Below are 25,013 nucleotides of genomic sequence, written 5' to 3' on the forward strand. Positions count from 1 at the left end.
ACTGTAAGGTGTACTGACTTTAATACATAGGGTACCCCAGGGGACACACGGCTGTGTAAGATAACCTTGTGTCACACACGGTTGAGACACACGTCCGTGTGGACAAAAATAAGCCATTTATAAGGCCAACATGCCGCCCAAAAAGGGTCATCTCTACAAACATCAACCAAAGCATAATTCATGATCAAATAGCAACCAAAACCATACCCAAACATGCATAATTCAATCCACAATATCACCAATCAATTTCATACTCAATTTCATATCAAAGCATACCAACTTCATGAACTAAAATCATTCCAATCCATTTGTTTCAAACACCATATAATTAAACTCAAAATCATAACAAAACTTTACCATTTTAACTACTAAATCATACCAAAATGGCCATTCACACAAGACTATATATATATACACTAATTATAACATTTTTCCATGACATAGTCTATACCAAAACCAATTCCATAGTCTCAATCATATTCATACTATATCACATGGTAAGAAACACACATAACACATATCATAACATCACTAGCCTATACATGCCATACATTAATATTTACAATTCGATAGTGTGACGACAATTCCTTAACAATCCTCGAGCTCACATTAGCTTCGGTAGTCTATAAAACAATGAAAAACACACACAAAGTAAGCTTTCAAAAGCTTAGTAAGTCATATACAAATAAACCTAATACATAAGATAAATATAAACCAATTAATCCATGGAATCCATAGCAAATCACATACACAAGTTTCATAGTTCACATCTAACTCATTTGTTCTTAATACACCTGCATTTAACCACTATTCATTCTTATGAAATTCACATGTCATTATTTGTACACATACTCACCTTTCATTCTTGAATAACATATACATTTCATACGTACATGAATTGGATACTCATTCACATTTTCATTCCATTTTCGATATTTCCCGTTGAACCATTTGGAATTGATAAGGATACTTGGATAGCTCGTAAACTCATACAATGCCAACATCCCAGACATGGTCTTACATGTTATCAAATATCAATACCACTGTCCCAGACAGGGTCTTACATGAAATCATATACGATGCCAATGTCCCAAACATAGTCTTACACATAAACCTCAAATTGATGCCAACGTCCTAGACGTGGTCTTACACGAAATCATATATCGGAATCCTATGCCATGACATATGTATCCTAACTATTCCTATGGTTCATACGGGACTTTCGGACACCATAATTCGATCAATGTTTTCTCAATTTCAGATATTCATTCCATAACCATCCATTACATTTCAATATCATAAAAGCATGAATAAATAAATTCAAATACATTTATTTGCATATGAACTTACCTCGTAATCGGAATAGAGGGACTGGATCGATTATTCGTCAACTTTCGATTTCCCCCGGTCTATATCCGTTTTCTTTCTTTCAGGATCTATATATATTCAAAATTAATCTATTTAATCACCAAATCAAACAATGTTACCAAAAACACACAAGTTGAGAATTTTTACATTTTAGCCCCTAAAGTTTCGCATTTAATCAATTTAGTCCATTTTCACAAATACGTCAAATTCACAAAATCCCTCAATATCAAAGCTTAGTTGAATTTTCATATAGTCTCTAGTAGCCCATAAATTTTATTTATTTCACATTTTAGTCCCTCAAATTCTCCTTTTTACAATTTAGGCCATAATAATCAAATTCATCAAAAATCCCAACACAAAATATATTTATCAATCATCAAGCTTCCATATTTCATCAATTAACATTACAAAGCTCACAAAATTAACAATGGCATATCACAAAATCATCAACAAATTCTAAAATTTAGGCATGGACTTGATAGAATACAAAGCAACAATCACAAAAACGTAAAAATCATCAAAAATCGAGCTTAAAGCATACCTCAATCAAGATGAACAAGGGCTGAATATCAAAACCTAGCTTTGGCTTATTCTTCTTTTAATTTTCGGTGAAAGAGATGATATTATGAGCTTATTTTTGTTTTGTTTTTATTAATATTAACTTAATAACTAATTTACAGAATTAACCCTAATTAAAAGCCACCATATTCCATCATATTAAACCCATTTATGTCAATTTCCACTTTCAATGGTCTAATTACAACATAAGGACCTTCCATTTAATAAGCCATAACAAATAGGCACCTTTATCAAATAGAATGCAACTTTTGCATTTTACGCGATTAACTCCTTTTATCAAATCAGACATTCAAAAGATAAAATTAAATCACGAAAATTTCACACATATTAATTAACATACTGTAAACACTAAAAATAATATTAATTTATTTTTTGACTCAGATTTGTAGTCCTGAAACCACTGTTTCGACTAGGGTCTAAACCAGGCTGTTACAAAAATTCACTTCACAAAACAACCGAATATCACAATCAAAGATTCAAATATAATATAATAATCACAAACAACCAAGATTCATCAATGGTAACTTTTGAAATTTTTAACAGATTCAAAAATGAAGGTACGAGCTAACTGGACCTAATTGCAACGATCTCAAAAACATAAAAATTACAAGAAAGCGGGCCAATTTCTATACCATGCACAGTTAAGAAAGTGAACGAAGCTCCCTAGTCTCCAATGGTGGTTTCGGGAAGAGGTTGAAGAGAAGAGAATAATGTAAAATGTCTAATTTGTTTTAATTTGTTTAGTTTAATTTTGTTTATTTACAAATTTGCCATTAAACACCTATTATTTTATAATTTTCATACCATTTGCCATCCAACCATAAAAACTAGGACCAATTGCCACATAGGTCCTTCCTTATTTAGCTATTAAGCTATTTAATCATCTAAATGCAATACTATATTTTGCACATTTTTCAATTTAGCCCTTTTTCCCTAATTAGCTATCTAAACGTTAAAATTTCTTGACCAAATTTTAATACGACTCTAATGATTCCATAAATATTCTATAAATATTATTTACGAGTCTATACGACAGAAATTTGTGGTCTCGAAACCCTTATTCTGTTACCACTAAAAATGGTTGTTACAACTCTCCCCCTTAGGAAATTTTGTCCTTGAAATTGTTACTTAAGAATAAGTTCGGATACTATAGTTTCATCGATTCCTCGTGTAACACCCCTAACCCTTATTCATCGTCAGATTAGGTTAATAAACATTACCATAAAAATGTAACTTTAAAACATACATATCATACAACAACATAATCCTAGCATAATCATTCATTACATGCATATCATCCCTTAATCGAACCTTTGAGGCCCTAGAAATCTAGTAGAAACAATTTGGGATTAAATTATAATCGATCAAAAATTTCATGAAAAAGTTAAAAAAGTTGGACTACATGGGTCATACGGCCGTGTGGCTAGGCTGTGTGACTCACACGACTGAGACACACACTCGTGTCTCAAGTCGTGTAACAATCAAAATAATGACACATGACCATGCCCCAACTTGTGCCCATGCTCGTGTAACTCTCTAAATTAGGTCACACGGCCAAGCCACATGCCCGTGTGCCAAGCCGTGTAAACCTGACTTTCATGACTTAAAACCTACAGGGGACACACGATTGTGCCGCATGGTCGTGTGTCTCACAGGACTGACTCACAAGCCCATGTCTCAGGCCGTATGGACATGAAATTGGCCAAAATTAAGCCATTTCCATCACCAGCTCAAACATGTACTTAAAAGCATTTTGTGCACAAGCTCAATGCTTCAAAACCTTACCAAAACATACATAAAATGACCAATTCAATAGACCAAAATCCATCCAACTAGTATGCCAAACAAGGTACCACGAATGCATTTATTCAAATCATTCCTAAACATGTAAACATTACCACATTTCAACCATACACATCATGTCCAATACCATTTCAAAATATACCCTATCTTGACCATATTAAAATAATCCATCACATACCATATTTGTAACACCCCTTACCCGAGTTCGACGCCAGAACAGGATACAAGGTGTTACTAGACTTACACACATACATACAAACATTTTCGGGTCATAAAATTTCACTCGATTTTTAAAACTTTCAAACTTCCTCTTAACGACCCTAATATAAACCTACGAGGTCCAAAACACGCTTTGGAAATGGTTTGAGAATAAACTAAACACTTTAGAAAACTTTATAAAATTTCAAAGCAGACAGGGGTACACGACCGTTTGTATTATTAGCATGGCCATGTTGTAAGCCCTTGTGGCTCACATGGCCTAAACATATCGGGACACGCCCGTGTCCCTAGCCCGTGCGAATTTATTTATCTATTCGAACCTACAAGGGTTTTTACATGGCTTGGCACATGCTTGTGTCCATGGCCTGTGTCATCCACATGGCCATGACACGCTCGTGTCTCAGCCCGTGTACAAAAACCTTGACATTTTGTTTCTGACATCAGCAACCCTTTAGGGGCACACGCACGTGTACTAAGTCGTGTCCTCCACACGGTTGGGACACATGGCCATGTCTCCACCCGTGTGGTTACTACTGGGCATTCTATTTTGCCAAATTTAGGTGCAGGGGATAGACGGCTTGCCTGCACGCCTATGGGGCAAACCGTGAGTCACACACGGTCTAGACACACACTCGTGTGTCTGCCCGTGTGGACAAAAGCAAGGCTATCTACCAAGCCTTTTTGCCTCTCTTACTTGCACCAACCTACACAACATCAAACATATCCAATCCAACCATAAACACACATAACTAAAACAACCACAACCATGAACATTTTCATCAAATGCATTTAATAGTAATCAATATTAGCCAATATCAATGGCCTATACAAAATGAATATCACATCCATATGGGTCAACACTTGTGGCTAAACTAACATGAATCTCAACAAAAGCCCAAGTCCCTATACATGCCACACTCAAAACATTCAAACTAGCTATACCAAAGCTTTAAGTGATAGTGTGATCGATGCCTCCGACGTCCCTTGATTTCCGAACTAGCTTGGCGACACTAAAAGAAAATGGAAAAGAGAAGATGTAACCATAAAGCTTAGTAAGTTACAAGTAAATAATTAACATTGTTTTACCAAGTAACATCATACTCATAACAAGATTCTTGAATGACTATAGACATAACTTACTCATTTCATCCTTACTACTCATATACATACTCCGAGCTCATTCTCATGAGTTTCAAGCAGGTAACTGTGCCACCCGCAACGTAATCATAACTTTTATTAATCATGATATAATCTTTAAATCACCCGTTGAACCAGTTGGAAAATAAATGGATATCCACTAAGCCTCATACAAAAGGGTAAGATGTCGATGCCATGTCCCAGACATGGTCTTACACTGGCTCTTGTATATCAGTGCTGACGCCATGTTCCAAACATGGTATTACACTAGCACACCTATCGAGGCCGATGCCATGTCCTAGACACGGTCTTACACTAGCCCACCTATCGAGGCTGATGCCATGTCCTAGACATGGTCTTACACTAGCTCTCATATATCGAGGCCGATGCCATGTTCCAAACATGGTCTTACACTAGCTCACATATCGAGGCTGATGCCATGTTCCAAACATGGTCTTACATGGTCTTACACTAGCTCTCATATCAATGCCGATGCCATGTTCCAAACATGGTCTTACACTGGCTCACATAACTCTAGTAACACGGCATAGATATCCAATCTATTCCTACAGTTCAACTGGGAGTTTCATCACATCCAATTTCATCATGCATATTCTTACTCAAATAAAACATTTCATGCAATATCCGTAATTTAATGCATCATAACAATAAAATGGTAATATTTACATACAACTTACCTCGGTATACAAAAAAATGGGCGACTAGTTAGATTTAGTCCAATAGCTTGGTTTCTCCCAGTCTAGGTCCAGATTTCATATTTCTTGATCTAAAATGATAAAATTCACTAATATAATCATCACATTCATCAAGACAGTTCACAAACTATATTTTGGCTGAATGACCATTTTGCCCCTAGACTTTTACAAAATTATGATTTTACCCCTAAGCTCGTAAATCAATTTTCATCAAATTTTCTCACTAACCAAGCCGACCTGAATTCTTTGTATACTAGAAGTAGCCCACAATTCCAATTATTTCACACATTTACCACATAATTTATAACTTATGCAAAATGGTCCTTAGTTAGGGTTTCCATGAAAACTACTTCACAAAAGTAACTTAACTACCATAACTCATTTTCTTCCACAATATTTCAGCAAACAACACAAAAAATTTCATGGAAAATCCCTAAACTTTCAACCTTTTGCAAAATAGCCCCCCATTAGTTAGCTAATGCTACAAGGGTTCCAAAAGTACAAAAATTATCAAGAAAAGCCATCAAAATCACTTACTTGCAAGAGTAAAGAGTGGCTGAAATTTTGAACTTCCGAAACCCTTAATGTAACACCCCGTACCCGAGACCGCTGCCGGAGTCGGACACGAGGGGTTAACGGCTTAAACCACTCATTTTCACAGTCCATTTTAAAAATTTCCAGGCAGTTGGCTAACTGCGTCACTGTCACTTTAAAAATCATATCTTGAGTTCCAAAACTCGAAAATCAGTTCGTAATTTTTCCCTGAAACTAGACTCATATGTCCATCTACAGATTTTTTTCTAGAATTTTTGGTTGGGCCAATTAGTACAGTTTATTAGTTAAAGTCTCCCCTGTTACAGGGTGCGACTACACTAACCTTCATGCATTACGACCTGGATATCTCCCTGTACAGGGCTTCAATACTGATGCCGTTTGTTTCTATAGAAACTAGACTCAAAAAGGAATCTATAAATATATGGCATGACTTCTAAATGTCTCTGGTTAATTTATAATGAATTTCCAAAGTCAGATAAAGGGATCCAGAAACTGTTCTGGCCCTGTCTCACGAAAACTTTAACATCTCATAATATACTGTTCATATTTACGTTTCATTACTTCCCTATGAAAATAGATTCATCAACGTTAGATTACATAATTTATTCAGTATTTAATTCTATTCCTACTATTTTTAGTGATTTTTCACATCCACATCACTGCTGCTGCCAGCATCTATTTTTAAGGTAAACTTTACCTATTTCATGATCCTTCATGGATCAACTAGAGTTTGTCATACATATATCAAAAGTGATCATGAATAACCATTCCCATGGCTAACTGTTGCCAACATTTCCATACCTCTCGACGGAAAACATACAAAACGATTATAATGCTATGATCAAAGTATATTTAAGCCATTTTCGCATGGCTATCCAAATTTACACAATACCGAAGGGTTCATGACCAACAACAAAAGGGAGGTCCTATACATGCCATTTCAAAGTTCAACCAAAAGTATACCAAAAGGAGCTTTGATAGTGTGGGCGACTTTGACTTCAAAATCCCGAGTCCGATAGCTGAAGAACCAAAATCTATAAAATAGAGAATCAAAGAAACGGAGTAAGCATTAAATGCTTAGTAAGTTTGAGCCATGAATTTAAACACAACCAAAGTATAGCATTCATGTAGCTAAACAGATAATTTCATATGCACAAATTCTCAATATCATACTTACTTCACATTACCAACCCTTATATTCATACACAAAGATCAACTTAGCCAAAGGTCGGTAGCTCATTTATCAACTGAGCGAATACTTATTTGCAAGGGCTCAATTAATTCAAAGCACATACGAAACATACCTCATTGTTGGGATTTCACAAGCGTATTAACTGAAATTTTTACAGCAAGTTCATTCATTCCCGAATCACGTACCTTTGGAGTTTAACCGGATATAGCTACTCGTTCAAATGCCTTCGGGACATAGCCCGGTTATAGTAACTCGCACAAATGCCTTCGGGACTTAACCCGGATTTAGTAACTCACACAAATGCCTTCGAATCTTAGTCCGGATTTAGTAACTCGCACAAATGCCTTCGGATCTTAGTCCGGATATAGTCACTTAGCACAAAGCCTTCAGGACTTAGCCTGGACATCATTCGAATAACCGTGCACATTTATCAATAAATCATGACACATTCGTATTTCATTTTCATTAGCAAAACTCAAACACAAGGCACTTTTCACACTTGCAATTTCGGCTCAATAGCCACACACAAAGAGCATGATTTTGATTTGCTTAAAACATGATCTAATCAAATCATAATCTAAGTTCCATTACTCGAAAACTTACTTCGGATGTTGTCGAATGATTTCGATGGCTATTCGACCACTTTTTCCTTCCCTTTATCGGATTTAGTTCCCCTTTGCTCTTGAGCTTAAATTGAAAAATAAATTGATTTAATCATTTGAGTATCAAAAAGAGGAACTCAAGGTACTTAGCCCATATATATTCATTAGACATTAAAGTCACATATGTACGAAATCATGAATCTAACTCAACACAATAGTCCACACTCTATTTTAGCCGATTATCTAAGCCAAGATAAGGCATCAATATGCTTGTCTCTAACCGAATGCATGCAACACTAATCTTCTCATGTGGCGAGTATGCATGTATATGTTGAGGCCAATTATATGCTTAATACTTCCTACAAGTATGGTTACTTGTATTGATTATATATCGCTTCGCTTCAAATTCAAAACTCGGCTAATACGCATTTATACACTAGTAATCAAATACTAACATTTTCATTTCATCTTACTACCATTTCACATCTACTTTCTACCATGGCCGAATGCATCAAGACACCATTTACCCTTGCAAGGCATAAATTTCACCATCAAAACTAACAAGCTTATAATCCCATGACCGAAACCTCTAACAACACCAATTAAAATACTTCATGGGTTTGAGGTAAAACCAAGAAAGAAACTCATGAATATCGAGATATAAGCACTAACATTGTTCATCTAGATTTAGCATGACACAACATCCATCACCCTTATATTTACCATAGACGGAAACCTTACTCATTCCAAAAATTCAAATCTCAACTTGGTCACAAAAATAACTTGATATCTCACCAACACAACATCAACACCAAGCAAGAATGATGCATCCATGGCCGAGTGTCATTTCCATCACATAGCAAGATTTAGACCATGGGCTAGGTAGAACTCAAGCTAACAACTAAAACATGCATGCATCTCATGGAACATCATCAAACATACCTTAGCCTAGTTACATGCATGGCCGAACCTCTTCAACCATTCTTCTTCCTTCCTCCTTAAAATTTTCGGCCAAGGATGAACCAAAGGATGAACACTTTTTTTTTGTTTTTCTTTCCTTCAACTCACGGCAATGGGGAGGGACAATCACACACATCCTTTCTTTTTTTTTTTTTGTTTCTCATCCTACTAACACTAATATTTTATTGCCCATGCTCTTTATTTTATTAATCCTTACATAATGCATTACCCCAACATGTTTATGACATGTTTTTAGCCATAACATCTTGTCCACCCATGCTCATGGCCGGCCACTACATATTAGGGGGGAAAATTGACATGCAAGTCCTCCCTTTTGATTACATGCACTATTAGGTCCTTGTAAATTAGCCTATCACATTTCAAAAATGTCACCCATAAGTCCTTTTGACTAAATTCACATGCAATTTACTAAATCGAAGCTTAAAACTTTCACACATTCATAATCACATATTTTAGACAATAAATATCTCATTCAAATAATTTGGTGACTCGGTTTAGCGGTCCCGAAACCGCTTTCCGACTAGGGTCACTTTAGGGCTGTCACAACTCTCCCCCACTTAAAAAATTTTCATCCCCGAAAATCTTACCGGTAAATAGCTTTGGGTATCGCTCTTTCATAGAGTTCTCGGGTTCCCAAGTAGCTTCTTCGATCCCGTGTTTGAGCCATAACACTTTCACTATCGGGACCCTTTTGTTTCGCAACTCTTTCACTTCACGAGCTAGGATACGAATCGGTTCTTCCTCATAACTCATATCGGCTTGAATTTCGACCTCGGAGGGGTTTATTACGTGCGAAGGATCGGATCTGTAACGTCGAAGCATCGAAACATGAAAAACGTTGTGGATTCTTTCGAGTTCAGGGGGTAAAAATAACCTATATGCAACTAGGCCAACTCGTTCGGAGATCTCATACGGCCCAATGAATCTCGGACTCAATTTGCCCTTACGGCCAAATCTGAGTATTTTTTTCTAAGGCGAGACCTTAAGAAACACTTTGTCTCCCACTTGATACTCAATATCTCTTCGTTTTAAATCCGCATACGACTTCTGACGATCTGATGCTGCCTTCAGAGTTTCACAAATTATTCTTACTTTCTGTTCAGCATCTTTAATCAAATCCACTCCGAAAATTTTACTTTCACCGAGCTCGGTCCAAAACAATGGTGTACGGCATTTACGCCCGTACAAGGCCTCGTAAGGTGCCATCTTAATACTTGATTGAAAACTATTGTTGTAAGCGAATTCAATCAAAGGTAAATACCATTCCCATGAACCACTAAACTCGAGGATGCAACATCTCAACATATCCTCAAGTATCTGAATTATCCGCTCGGATTGACCATCTGTTTGTGGATGAAAAGCGGTGCTAAAATGCAGCTTGGTACCCAAAGCTTCTTGCAATTTCTTCCAAAATCGTGAGGTGAATCTCAGATCTCTATCCGACATGATAGAAATAGGTACCCCGTGTAATCTCACAATCTGAGAAACATACAATTCAGCTAATTTATCCATTGAAAAATCTGTGCGTACGGGGATAAAGTGAGCCAACTTAGTCAATCTATCAACAACGACCCAAATCGCATCTTTCTTACTTGCCGACACTGGCAACCCAGATACAAAATCCATCGTGACTCGATCCCATTTCCATTCAGGTATCATGATCGGTTAAAGTAAACCCGTAGGCACTTGATGTTCCGCCTTCACTTGTTGACATACTAAGCACTTCGACACAAAATTGGAAATGTCTCGTTTCATACCATGCCACCAAAACTGACGTCTCAGATCGTGTACATTTTCGTACTCCCCGGGTGAATCGACATTCGGCTACAATGAGCCTCGTTCAAAATCATCGAAATGAGTTTTGAATTTCTTGGAACACACAAACGACTTCTGAACCTCAAACAATCATCATTATCAATTTGAAACTCTGATTCCATATTCGGAACACATTCAGCCCGTCTTGCAACCAACTCATCGTCGACTTTCTGAGCTTCACAAATTTGATGAATCAATAATGGTTTGGCCTTTAATTCGGCTACTAACACATTGTCGGGTAGAACAGACAAGTGTACATTCATTGCTCGTAAAGCAAACAGTGATTTCCGGCTTAAGGCGTCCGCAACCACATTAGCCTTTCCCGGGTGATAATCAATGACCAGCTCATAATCTTTCAACAACTCGAGCCAACGTCTTTGTCGCAGATTCAAGTCTCTTTGAGTCATCAAATATTTGAGACTTTTGTGATCCGAATACACATGGCACTTCTCGCCAAATAAATAATGTCGCCATATTTTCAAAGCAAATACGATGGCAGCTAGTTCGAGATCATGGGTCGGATAATTTTTCTCATGTGGCTTTAATTGTCTCGACGCATAGGCCACAACTCGACCTTCTTGCATCAATACGCAACCTAACCCAAGTAAGGAGGCGTCACTATAGATGACAAACTCTTTGCCCGATTCGGTGCGCACTAAAATTGAGCTTCATCAAATAAGTTTTCGATTGATCAAAACTTTTCGACATTTTTCCGTCCATTCGAACTTAATATCTTTTTGAAGTAGCCGTCATGGGTATGGCTATCATCGAGAAACCTTTTACAAACCGTCGGTAGTAACCCATGAGTCCCAAAAGCTCGAACCTCAATAATATTTCTGAGGCTTCCAGTTAAGTATGGCTGAAATTTTGCTCGGTCAACTCGAATACCCGATGCAGACACCACATGGCCCAAGAAGCTAACCTCTCTTAACCGAACTCACACTTCATGAACTTAGCATATAACTCGCTACCCGTAAAATTTGCAACACTAATCTCGGTGCTCAAGATGTTCGGTCTCATCTCTTGAATAGACCAAGATGTCGTCAATGAACACAACTACGAACCGGTCCAAATCTTGTTCAAGATCCGATTCATCAAATCCATAAATACCGTAGGGGCATTAGTGAGCCCAAACGGCATCACTAAGAACTCGTAGTGGCCGTATCTCGTTCTGAAAGTAGTTTTGGGTATATCCGAATCTCGAATTCGCAACTGGTAATACCCCGATCTCAAATCTATCTCTGAAAACACTGAGGCTCCCTTTAGTTGATCAAACAAATCATCAATACGCGGTAACGGATATTTATTCTTTATCGTCACTTTATTCACCGACGATAGTCAATGCACATCCTCATGGTTCCGTCCTTCTTTTCACAAACAATCTGGTGCACCCCAAGGTGAGAAACTTGGTCGAGCGAAACCTCTATCCGTCAACTCTTGCAACCGAGCTTTCAATTCTTTTAACTCGGTTGGTGCCATACGATCTGAGCTATCGAAATTGGCATAGTCCTGTACAAGCTCAATACCAAATTCTACTTCCCGAATAGGTGGTAAACCCGTAATTCTTCGGGAAAAACATTCGGTATTCACAAACCACCAGACTGATTCGGGTTTCTTTTCCAATTCCTTGTCATCAAGTACACGCAAGGTATGCTTCGCACCCTTTCTTACATATTTCGGGCCAACATTGCGATATTATATTGGCAACCCCTTTAAGTCCGTAGACTCAACTCGGATTATCTCGTCATTTGCGCACCTCAAATCAATAGTCTTGTTTTTGCAATTCACAACCGCATCATGCACGGTCAACCAATCCAAACCAAGAATAACATCAAATTCATCAAACGGCAAAAGCATCAAGTCCGTCGGAAAACAGGAACCTCGAATTACTAGGGGGCAGTTCTTACACACTTTGTCGACAAGTACGTAACGACCCAAGGGATTTGACACCCAAATTACAAACTCAGTAGACTCAATAGGTAACGTCTTACTGGATGCTAAGGTTTCGCATATATAAGAATGAGTAGAACCAGGGTCAATCAAAGCAATCACATTAGTATCAAAGAGAGTAAAAGTACCGGTAATAACATCTGGCGAGGAAGCATCCTCACGTGCGCATATAGCATAAGCCCTAGCAGGAGTACGAGCCTCAGATCTGGTCGCAGCATCTCTAGATCCTCTCTGACCACTACTAGCATTTCCCGTGTTTCTAGATGGTCTACCTAGAGCAGTGGTAGCACCCGGTTTCCCATTCTGATTTACATTCTGTTCAGACAATCTCGGGCAATCTTTGATAAAGTGGTCGGCTGACCCGCACTTGTAATAGGAGCTGTCATGGAACCTACAACTCCCCGAATGCCATTTACCACAATACTGGCATTCCGCTCTGTCTCGATGGCCATTTCCAACACTGGCGATCGAAGTGACTCGTGTGCTCACAGGGGGTCGATCGCGATCTCGTCTAGAAAAGCCCAAGTGTCTCTAGACCGGCCTAAGCCATCTCTAAATTTCTTCGATGATGTGGGAAGGGCTTCCCAAGACCTCTTCTGAAACTCCTTGCTCCGCCTCGACTTTTCTTTTCTCCCTATTGAGCTCCTCGGCTTTGCAAGCTCGCTCGACAAGTGCCACAAATTCTCGGATTTCCAAAATGCCAACTTACAGCTTTATATCATCATTCAATCCATCCTCGAAACGTTTACACATTACGGCTTCTGAGGAAATGCATTCTCGTGCGTACCGACTAAGCCTTACAAACTTTCGTTCATAGTCGGTAACCGACATGGAACCTTGTTTGAGTTCAAGAAATTCCTTCCATTTTTGGTCAATGAATCTCTGACTGATATACTTCTTTTGAAACTCGGTTTGGAAAAACTCCCAAGTTACTTGCTCTTTAGGCACAACAGAAGTCAATGTATTCCACCAATAGTAGGCAGAATCACGTAGCAAGGAGAGAGTACACTTTAGGCACTCATCGGGTGTGCAAGATAGCTCATCGAGTACCCGAATAGTGTTGTCCAACCAAAATTCAGCTTGCTCGGCATCATCGCTATCCATAGCCTTAAATTCAGAGCCCTGTTTTCGGATTCTATCAACTGGGGCTTATTTGACCTTATTTGGTCGATTCACGGAGGCATTGTAGTCTGGGGTGGTATTTGTCGGGAATGGAGGTTGTGGAACAGCCGTATTAGTTCGAATGTATTGGTTGAACCAATCATTCATCACGCTATAGAAAGCTTGACTAGCTTCATCATTTGGATTACTAGCATTAGGTTGAGAGTCCGCCAGCGCTGTCCCTTGTACGGGAGCAGGCGCTACACTCTCAAGATCATCAGCTACCGCTTGGTCGGGATCGGGATCCATTACTATAAATAAACACATTTGCAAATGTCAGAAATCACCACACTATCAAATAATCACATAAAATGGCATGTATAGCTCGACCCAAACGCATTACGGTAGTCCTAGAATCGACTAAACCGTAGCTATGATACCAATTTAATTGTAACACCCCGTACCCGAGACCGCTGCCGGAGTCGGACACGAGGGGTTAACGGCTTAAACCACTCATTTTCACAGTCCATTTTAAAAATTTCCAGGCAGTTGGCTTACTGCATCACTGTCACTTTAAAAATCATATCTTGAGTTCCAAAACTCGAAAATCAGTTTTATAATTTTTCCCTGAAACTAGACTCATATTTCCATCTACAGATTTTTTTCTAGAATTTTTGGTCGGGCCAATTAGTACAGTTTATTAGTTAAAGTCTCCCCTGTTACAGGGTGCGACTACACTGACCTTCATGCATTACGACCTGGATATCTCCCTGTACAGGGCTTAAATATTGATGCCATTTGTTTCTATAGAAACTAGACTCAAAACGGAATCTATACATATATGGCATGACTTCTAAATGTCTCTGGTTAATTTATAATGAATTTCCAAATTCAGATAAAGGGATCCAGAAACTGTTCTGGCCCTGTCTCACGAAAACTTTAACATCTCATAATATACTGTTCATATTTATGTTTCATTACTTCCCTATGAAAATAGATTCATCAAGGTTCGATTACATAATTTATTCAGTATTTAATTCCATTCCTACTATTTTTAGTGATTTTTCACATCCACATCACTGCTGCTGCCAGCATCTATTTTTAAGGTAAACTTTACCTATTTCATGATCCTTCATGGATCAACTAGAGTTTGTCATACATATATCAAAAGTGATCATGAATAACCATTCCCATGGCTAACCGTTGCCAACATTTCCATACCTCTCGATGGACAACATACAAAACGATTATAATGCTATGATCAAAGTATATTTAAGCCATTTTCGCATGGCTATCCAAATTTACACAATACCGAAGGGTTCATGACCAACAACAAAAGGGTGGTCCTATACATGCCATTTCAAAGTTCAACCAAAAGTATACCAAAAGGAGCTTTGATAGTGTGGGTGACTTCGACTTCAAAATCCCAAGTCCAATAGCTGAAGAACCAAAATCTATAAAACAGAGAATCAGAGAAACGGAGTAAGCATTAAATGCTTAGTAAGTTTGAGCCATGAATTTAAACACAACCAAAGTATAGCATTCATGTAGCTAAACAGATAATTTCATATGCACAAATTCTCAATATCATACTTACTTCACATTACCAACCCTTATATTCATACACAAAGATCAACTTAGCCAAAGGTCGGTAGCTCATTTATCAACTGAGCGAATACTTATTTGCAAGGGCTCAACAAATTCAAAGCACATACGAAACATACCTCATTGTTAGGATTTCACAAGCGTATTAACTGAAATTTTTACAGCAAGTTCATTCATTCCCGAATCACGTACCTTCGGAGTTTAACCGGATATAGCTACTCGTTCAAATGCCTTCGGGACATAGCCCGGTTATAGTAACTCGCACAAATGCCTTCGGGACTTAACTCGGATTTAGTAACTCGCACAAATGCCTTCGGATCTTAGTCCGGATTTAGTAACTCGCACAAATGCCTTCGGATCTTAGTCCGGATTTAGTAACTCACACAAATGCCTTCGGATCTTAGTCCGGATATAGTCACTTAGCACAAAGCCTTCGGGACTTAGCCCGGACATCATTCGAATAACCGTACACATTTATCAATAAATCATGACACATTCGTATTTCATTTTCATTAGCAAAACTCAAACACAAGGCACTTTTCACACTTGCAATTTCGGCTCAATAGCCACACACAAAGAGCATGATTTTGATTTGCTTAAAACATGATCTAATCAAATCATAATCTAAGTTCCATTACTCGAAAACTTACTTCGGATGTTGTCGAACGATTTCGATGGCTATTTGACCACTTTTTCCTTCCCTTTATCGGATTTAGTTCCCCTTTGCTCTTGAGCTTAAATTGACAAATAAATTGATTTAATCATTTGAGTATCAAAAAGAGGAACTCAAGGTACTTAGCCCATATATATTCATTAGACATTAAAGTCACATATGTACGAAATCATGAATCTAACTCAACACAATAGTCCACACTCTCTTTTAGCCGATTATCTAAGCCAAGATAAGGCATCAATATGCTTGTCTCTAACCGAATGCATGCAACACTAATCTTCTCATGTGGCCGAGTATGCATGTATATGTTGAGGCCAATTATATGCTTAATACTTCCTACAAGTATGGTTACTTGTATTGATTATATATCATTTCGTTTCAAATTCAAAACTCAGCTAATACGCATTTATACACTAGTAATCAAATACTAACATTTTGCATTTCATCTTACTACCATTTCACATCTACTTTCTACCATGGCCGAATGCATCAAGACACCATTTACCCTTGCAAGGCATAAATTTCACCATCAAAACTAACAAGCTTATAATCCCATGACCGAAACCTCTAACAACACCAATTAAAATACTTCATGGGTTTGAGGTAAAACCAAGAAAGAAACTCATGAATATCGAGATATAAGCACTAACATTGTTCATCTAGATTTAGCATGACACAACATCCATCACCCTTATATTTACCATAGACGGAAACCTTACTCATTCCAAAAATTCAAATCTCAACTTGGTCACAAAAATAACTTGATATCTCACCAACACAACATCAACACCAAGCAAGAATGATGCATCCATGGCCGAGTGTCATTTCCATCACATAGCAAGATTTAGACCATGGGCTAGGTAGAACTCAAGCTAACAACTAAAACATGCATGCATCTCATGGAACATCATCAAACATACCTTAGCCTAGTTACATGCATGGCCGAACCTCTTCAACCTTTCTTCTTCCTTCCTCCTTAAAATTTTCGGCCAAGGATGAACCAAAAGATGAACACTTTTTTTTTTGTTTTTCTTTCCTTCAACTCACGGCAATGGGGGGGGGGACAATCAGACACATCCTTTCTTTTTTTTTTTTGTTTCTCATCCTACTAACACTAATATTTTATTGCCCATGCTCTTTATTTTATTAATCCTTACATAATGCATTACCCCAACATGTTTATGACATGTTTTTAGCCATAACATCTTGTCCACCTATGCTCATGGCCGGCCACTACATATTAGGGGGGAAATTGACATGCAAGTCCTCCCTTTTGATTACATGCACTATTAGGTCCTTGTAGATTAGCCTATCACATTTCAAAAATGTCACCCATAAGTCCTTTTGACTAAATTCACATGCAATTTACTAAATCGAAGCCTAAAACTTTCACACATTCATAATCACATATTTTAGACAATAAATATCACATTCAAATAATTTGGTGACTCGGTTTAGCGGTCCCGGAACCGCTTTCCGACTAGGGTCACTTTAGGGCTGTCACACTTAAAATGGCTGGTATTTTCGGTGGTATGGACAAGAAGATGTAAAAGATGATAACCCCTTTCTTTTTGTTTTATTTCTAGTCAAAGTAAGCTACCAACTTCACCTAATTTTAACTTTTCTATTCCTCTTTGTCCCTATGGTCGGCCACCCTATAGAAATGGGTTTATTTACCCTTTAAAGACCCCTAACTATGATTCTTTAGCTATTTAACACCATTTCCTAGAAAAATAAAACTTTTTCCCTTTATACGATTTAGTCCTTTTTCGCATTTAAGCTCACAATCGCTGAAATTAATTCATCAAAATTTTCATGCATCCATGTAAACATGCTATAACACATAAAATTATATTAAAAATAATTTCTCCGGCCTCTGATTAGTGGTTCCGAAACCATAGTTCCTACAAGGCCCAAAATCGGGTTGTTACAATTCTCCCCCTTAGGGGGTTTCATCCTCGAAAATCTTACCGTTAAAAAGGTTTGGGTATTGGTCTCTCATGGTCTCCTCGGGCTCCCATATGGCCTCTTCTATCCCATATCTATGCCATAATACCTTCACAAGTGCTATACTCTTATTCCTCAAGTGTTTAACCTCCCAAGCTAAAATCTTAATCGGTTCTTCGCCATAAGTCATATCTGACCGAATCTCAATCTCTGTTGGTGAAAGAACACACGAAGGGTCAGAGCGGTAACGGTGCAACATCAACACATGGAAAAAATTGTGGATCTTCTCTAACTCGAATGACAAGGCTAGTCGATAAGCTACTGGTCCAATTCTCTCAGTCACCTCATAAGGTCTAATAAAACTTGAGCTTAATTTTCCTTTCTTACCGAATCTAAGGACTTTCTTTTGCGGGGATACTTTTAAAAACACCTTATCACTGACCTAAAACTCAATTTCTTTTCATTTCAAATCCACGTAGGATTTCTGTCTATCAGAAGCGGCCTTCAAACAATCACAAATTACCTTTACTTTCTTTTCTATCTCTTTAATTAACTCAACCCCGTAAATCTGATTTTCTCTGAGTTCGGTCCAAAACAAAGGCGTTCGGCACTTATGCCCGTATAAAGTCGCATAAGGTGCCATTTTCAAACTCGACTGATAGCTATTGTTGTAGGCAAACTCTACCAACGGTAAATACTTTTCCCAACTGCCTTGGAATTCAAGGACACAACACCGCAACATGTCTTCTAGAATCTGAATTAATCTTTCCTACTAACTGTGGGTTTGCGGATGGAAAGCCATGCTAAAACTCAACTTTGTCCCCAAAGCTTCTTTTAACTTTTTCCAAAACTGTGAGGTGAATCTCGGATCCCTATCCAAAATAATCGATAAAGGTACTCCATGAAGTCTCACAATCTTAAAAATATACAACTCAGCTAACTTATCGAGTGAGTAGTCGGTACATACCAGAATAAAGTGAGTTGGTTTCATTAATCGATCAACTATGACCCAAACAACATCTTTCTTTCTTAGTGATGACGGTAATCCTGTTACAAAATCCATGGTAATTCGATCCCATTTCCACTCGGGAACCATCACAGGCTGAAGTAAACCCGAAGGTACTTGGTGCTCGGATTTCACTTGTCGACAAATTAAACATTTCGACACAAACTCTAAGATGTCTCTTTTCATACCTAGCCACCAATACAATCTCTTTAAGTCATTATACATCTTGGTACTACCCGGATGGATTGACATACAACTACTATATGCCTCTTGAAGAATTTTCCCAACAAGCTCATCATCTCTAGGTACACAGACCCTATCTTGGAACATCAAACAACTATTGGAACTAATTTGAAAATCTGATTTAATACCTGACTCGCATTGAGCTCTCTTGGTTTGCAAATCACTGTCACCTTTCTGAGCTTTACAGATCTCTTGGAGAAACGTCGATCTAGCTCTCAACTCTGCTAGTATTGAACCATCATCGGACACAGTCAATTGAGTATTCAAAGTTGTTAAGGCAAATAAGGATTTCCTACTCAAAGTATGAGTGACCACGTTCACCTTCCCCGAGTGATAGTCGATCACCAGCTCGTAATCTTTTATCAGCTCTAGCCATCTCCGTTGGTGAAGGTTCAATTCTTTTTGAGTTATCAAATACTTTAGGCTTTTATGGTCGGTGAATACTCTGCATCTCTTGCCATACAAATGGTGTCTCCAAATCTTCAGTGCAAACACTATGGCTACTAACTCTAAGTCATGTATCGGATAATTTTTCTCATGCGGCTTCTGTTGTCTCGAGGTATATGCTATTACCTTGCCTTCTTGCATGAGCACGCATCCTAATCCATTCAAGGATGCATCACTATACACTACGAATTCTTTTCCCAGTTCTGGTTGCACTAAAATTAGGGCTTTAGTTAACGCCTTAAGTTTCTCGAAACTCTGTTGGCATTTTTTTGTCCAATTGAACTTGACATCTTTCTGTAGCAACCTCGTCATCGGAGTAGCAATCATGGAAAATCCTTTGACGAATTGTCTGTAGTAACCCGCTAAGGCTAGCAAGCTTCTAATCTCCGATACATTCCTCGACAGTTTCCACTCAACAATAGCTGAGATCTTACTCGAGTCAACTTTAATTCATCACCCGACATGATGTGTCCTAAGAATCCGACCTCTCAGAGCTAAAACTCACTTTTACTAAACTTGGCATACAACAACTTGTCTCTTAAAGTCTGCAAAACAATTCTCAAATGCTCTACATGTTCACTCTCATCACAAGAATAGATTAATATACCATCGATAAAAACAACAACGAACTTATCCAAGTACGGTTGGAAAATACAGCTCATTAAGTCCATAAAAACGGCAGAGCATTTGTTTAGCCAAAGAGCATGACAAGGAACTCATAGTGCCCGTACCTTATTCGAAACACGATTTTCAGTACATCTTGCTCCTTAACTCTTAGCTGGTAATAACTGGATCTTAAGTCTATCTTAGAAAACACTGTGGCTCCTTTCAATTGGTCAAACAAATCATCGATCCTTGGCAATGGATACTTGTTCTTCACAGTCACCTTGTTGAGCTATTTGTAGTCTATACATAACCTCATCGACCTGTCTTTCTTTTTTACAAAAAGTACCAGAGCACCCCACAGAGAATAGCTTGGTCTCGTCAAACCCTTATCTGTTAATTCTTGCAACTGAACCTTAAACTCTTTTAACTCCAATGGTACCATTATATACGGGGCAATAGATATAGGCGTAGTACTAGGGACTAACTTGATACCAAACTCGACTTCATTAGTTGGAGGCAGTCCGAGCAACTCTTCCGAAAACACATCCGAAAACTTACATACCACTGGCATTGACTCAATCTTTACTTCCGACACTTGGATATTCAACACAAACGCTAGATAAGACTCATACCTTTTTCTCATATATTTCTCAGCCGTCGTAGAAGAAATCACTACAGGTAAGCTATCCGGTTCACCTGATTCAACCTGAAGAATATCCCCATTTTCACATTTTAGTTCAATAAATTTGTAATACCCCGTACCCGAGACCGTTGCCGGAGTCGAACACGAGGTGCAAACAGACTTAATTCATTTATTGACACAGTCCATTTTAAAATTTCTAGACAAGCTGGCTAACTGCGTCACTGTTACCTTAAAAATCATATCTCAAGTTCCAAAATTCGAAAACCAGTTCTGTAAATTTTTCCTGAAACTAGACTCATATGTCCATCTAAAAATTTTTTTCTAGAATTTTTGGTCCAGCCAATTAGTACAGTTTATTAGTTAAAGTCTCCCCTGTTTCAGGGTTCGACTACTCTGACCTTTATGCATTACGACTTAGATATCTTCCTATACAGGGCTTCAATACTTATGCCGTTTGTTTCTAAAGAAATTAAACTCGAAAAGGAATCTATACATATATGGTATGACTTCTAATTATCTCTGGTTAATTTATAATGAATTTCCAAAGTCAGAATAGGGGATCCAGAATTTGCTCTGGCCCTATTTCACGAAAACTTAAACATCTCATAAAATACGGCTCATATGATCTTTTTGTTATTTTCATATGAAAATATATTCATCAAGGTTCGATCACATAATTTATTCACAATTTAATTCTATTCCTACTATTTTTAGTGATTTTTCAAATTCACATCACTGCTGCTGTCGGTATCTGTTTTTAAGGTAGACTTTACCTATTTCATAATTTCCATGATTCAACTAGCCCTTTTACATGCATAGCACAAAAATATGATCGTGATTAACCATTCCAATGGCTAATCATTGCCCAGAATTTCCACACCTCTCAATAACCATATATATATACAAAATGATTATAACGCTATGCTCAAAATATATAAGCCATTTTCGCATGGCTATCCAAATATATACAATACCAAAGTACTTGACTACCAACAAAAGGGCAGCCCTATACATGCCATTATCAGAGTTCAACTAAAAGAGTACCAAAAGGGCTTTGATAGTGTGGGCAACTTCGACTTTGACACTCCCGAGTCCGATAGCTGACGAACCAAAATCTATAAAACAAAGAATCAAAGAAACGGAATAAGCATTTAATGCTTAGTAAGTTTTGAGCAATGAAATTAGGCACAACTGAAGTATAGCATTCATATGACTAAACGAATAATTTCATATACACATATTCTCACAACCATACCTACTTCACATTTCCAACCCTTATATTCATACATAAGAAATCAACTTGACTAAAGGCAGGAAGCTTGTTAATCGATTGAGCGAATACTATTTAAAAGGAATCAATTATTCCAATGCATATACAAAACATACCTCAACGTTGGGGTTTTACGAGCGTATTAATTGAAATTATTACAGCAAGATTGCTCATTCCCAAACCATGTACCTTCGGGATTTAGCCGGATATAGCTACTCGCTCAAATGCCTTGGGACTTAGCCGGATATAGTAACTCGCACAAATGCCTTGGGACTTAGCCGGATATAGTAACTTCGCACAAATGCCTTGATTGCTTAGCCGGAATTAGTCACTAGCACAAATGCCTTGGGACTTAGCCGGTTATCATCCGAATATTCATGCACATATCAATAAATCATGACACATCTATATTTCATTTTCATAACTAGAATTCAAACACAAGTCACTTATCAAGCATTATCATTTTCGGCTCATTAGCTACATACAAAGAACATGATTTTGATTTGCTCATAGCATGATCTAATCGAATCATAATCTAAGTTCCATTACTCGAAAACTTACCTCGGATGTTGTCGAGCGATTTCAACGGCTATTCGATCACCTTTTCCTTTCCTTTATCGGATTTAGTTCCCCTTTGTTCTTGAGCTTAATTTAACAAATAAATTGATTTAATCATTTTGAACATCAAAGAGAAACTCAAGGTACTTAGCCCATGTATATTAGGCATTAGAGTCATATATGTATGAAATCATGAATCAAATTCAACATATTTGCCAATATTCCCCTTTAGCCGATTTTCTAAGTCAAGATAAAGCCATCAATATGCTTACCTATAGCCGAACGTACACATCAACCTATGTATTCATTCATGTGGCCGAATATGCATGTCTATGTTGAGGCCGATTGTATACTTAATACATTCTACAAATATGGTCACTTGTATTGACTAAATACCATTTTGTTTCAAGTTCAAAACTTCGCTAATACACATATATACACTAGTAATCAAATACTAACATTTGCACTTCACCTTAATAGCTAGCTTAGCAAACCTTAATTTAACATATAATTGTGCATAACACAATTAAAGTATCCTCTCCATTCCATCAATTCAAAACACATACATTACTCAATAATGTTCAAAATCATATTCGGCCTTAGTACATAACTTGCTAGCCGATTTTTCTCCATCTAGCAACTAATGCACATATGTGCTTATTTGTTAGACTCTACTTCATCTAACTACTAACCCCTTTTTTTTTTTCATCCAAATAACATGAACAACAATCATATTTCTCTTCTACTTCCTACCATGGCCGAATGCTCAAGACACCATACCATGATTTTCATAATTTTGACATGGGTTACTAAAATAACTTGATACCTCATCAACACAACATCAACACCAAGCAAGAATGACAACATCCATGGCCGAGTATCATCTCCATCAAATAGCAAAAAGAATTTAAACCATGGGCTAGGTAGAATTCAAACTAACATCTAAAAATATGCATGAATTTCATGGAATAACATCAAACATACCTTAACCTAGTTACAAGCATGGCCGAACCTCTTCAACCTTTCTTCCTTTCTTTCCTTTGATTTTTCGGTCAAGAAGAGCAAAATGAGAACTTTTTCTCTTTTTTTTTTTTCATCACCCATGCTCCTTATTTTATTATTCCTAACATAAAACACTAACATAAAATGTTTATAATACCTTTTAACCCATAGCATGGCCGGCCACTAGTTCAAATTTTGGGTAATTTGCATGCAAACCCATCATCTTTATAACATGCCTTAATAGGCCACTTACATTTGCCTAGCACATTTCTAAATTTTCTCACATAAGTCCTATTAACTAAATTCACATGCAATCGACTAAATCGAAGCTTAAAACTTTCACACATTCATATTCACATATTCTAGACAATAAATATCACATTCAAATACTTCAGTGACTCGGTTTAGCTGTCCCGAAACCACTTCCCGACTAGGGTCAATTTAGGGCTGTCACAACTCTCCCCCACTTTAAGAAATTTTCGTCCCCGAAAATCTTACCGGTAAATAGGTTTGGGTATCGTTCTTTCATAGAGTTCTCGGGTTCCCAAGTAGCTTCTTCCATCCCGTGTTTGAGCCATAACACTTTTACTAAAGGAACCTTTTTGTTTCGCAACTCTTTCACTTCACGAGCTAGGATACGAATCGGTTCTTCTTCATAACTCAATTCAGATTGAATTTCGACCTCTGATGGACTAATTATGTGCGAAGGATCAGATCTGTAACGTCGAAGCATCGAAACATGAAAAACGTTGTGAATCCTTTCAAGTTCAGGGGGTAAAAGTAACCTATATGCAACTAGACCAACTTGTTCGGAGATTTCATACGGCCCAATGAATCTTGGTCTCAGTTTGCCCTTACGGCCAAATCTGAGTATCTTTTTCCAAGGTGAAACCTTAAGAAACACTTTGTCTCCCACCTGATACTCAATATCTCTTCATTTTAAATCCGCGTACGACTTCTGACGATCGGATGCTGCCTTCAGACTTTCACGAATT

The 25,013-nt window shown here is 37.7% G+C and overlaps 1 protein-coding gene across 1 annotated transcript in view; it reads right to left on the reverse strand.

Moving 5' to 3' along the window:
• LOC128286793 (E3 ubiquitin-protein ligase RDUF2-like) overlaps window positions 1–25,013 on the reverse strand; it is a 47,418-nt gene that overhangs the window by 13,329 nt on the left and 9,076 nt on the right. The gene's annotated exons all lie outside the window — the stretch shown is intronic.

The sequence above is a fragment of the Gossypium arboreum genome, chromosome 13 (genome assembly GCF_025698485.1).
Source record: "Gossypium arboreum isolate Shixiya-1 chromosome 13, ASM2569848v2, whole genome shotgun sequence".
Classification (NCBI taxonomy): domain Eukaryota; kingdom Viridiplantae; phylum Streptophyta; class Magnoliopsida; order Malvales; family Malvaceae; genus Gossypium; species Gossypium arboreum.